Below are 858 nucleotides of genomic sequence, written 5' to 3' on the forward strand. Positions count from 1 at the left end.
TGCTCGACTTTTTCCTCCCTTTTTTCCCCCTCCCTCCTGTGCTGCTGCTTTTTGATCTCTTCAACTTTAAATTTTTTAAAAGGAGTGCATTATAATCGGTTCTGTTCTCTCTTCTCTTTTTTTTTCCCCTCTGGTGTGTGTGTGTGTTGCTGCTGCTGCTGGTCGCCCAGTATTTATACCAACCCAACGCTCTTTGTTTCCCCTCCTTTTGGATCTGTTGAGTTTCTTTGTTGAATAAGACCTGCTGCTTTTTGATCTCTTCAACTTTAAATTTTTTAAAAGGAGTGCATTATAATCGGTTCTGTTCTCTCTTCTCTTTTTTTTTCCCCTCTGGTGTGTGTGTGTGTTGCTGCTGCTGCTGGTCGCCCAGTATTTATACCAACCCAACGCTCTTTGTTTCCCCTCCTTTTGGATCTGTTGAGTTTCTTTGTTGAATAAGACAGCATGGGTGCCCAGTTCTCCAAGACCGCTGCAAAGGGCGAAGCCTCCGCCGAGAAACCTGGGGAAGCAGTGGCTGCATCTCCATCCAAGGCGAATGGACAGGTAAAAACCGAAAAGAAATTTTAAAAAATATTAAATCTACTCCTTTTTTAAAGCCAACTTCGACGGACTCTCTTTCGCATCCTGTTTAATTCTTCTTCCTTTGATGCCCCAGTGGCACATTCAATGGAGAACACGGTCGATCCTTTTATCTTTGCAACTCGAGGCAAAGGAATAATTTCTTTATTTTGGTTAAACGGGCTCGGCTTTGAATGATTCGTTCCTTTATCTTTCCTGCGTGGGGGGCGGGGGGGAAGGGGCACGGTTCTTTCTCTCTTTTTTTCCCTTTTTTTTTTTTTTTTTTTTTTCTCTTTTCTA

The 858-nt window shown here is 42.8% G+C and overlaps 1 long non-coding RNA gene across 1 annotated transcript; it reads right to left on the bottom strand.

The window, feature by feature from the left end:
• Positions 1-104: 104 nt before the first annotated feature.
• On the bottom strand, positions 105-769 carry LOC108447983. The gene is made up of 2 exons (XR_001863726.1): positions 442-769; positions 105-241 (listed from the first exon to the last, which is right to left on the bottom strand). It is a non-coding gene; the product is annotated as an uncharacterized LOC108447983 (long non-coding RNA).
• Positions 770-858: the final 89 nt, after the last annotated feature.

The sequence above is a fragment of the Corvus brachyrhynchos genome, unplaced genomic scaffold (assembly GCF_000691975.1).
Source record: "Corvus brachyrhynchos isolate BGI_N302 unplaced genomic scaffold, ASM69197v1 scaffold14, whole genome shotgun sequence".
Classification (NCBI taxonomy): Eukaryota; Metazoa; Chordata; class Aves; order Passeriformes; family Corvidae; genus Corvus; species Corvus brachyrhynchos.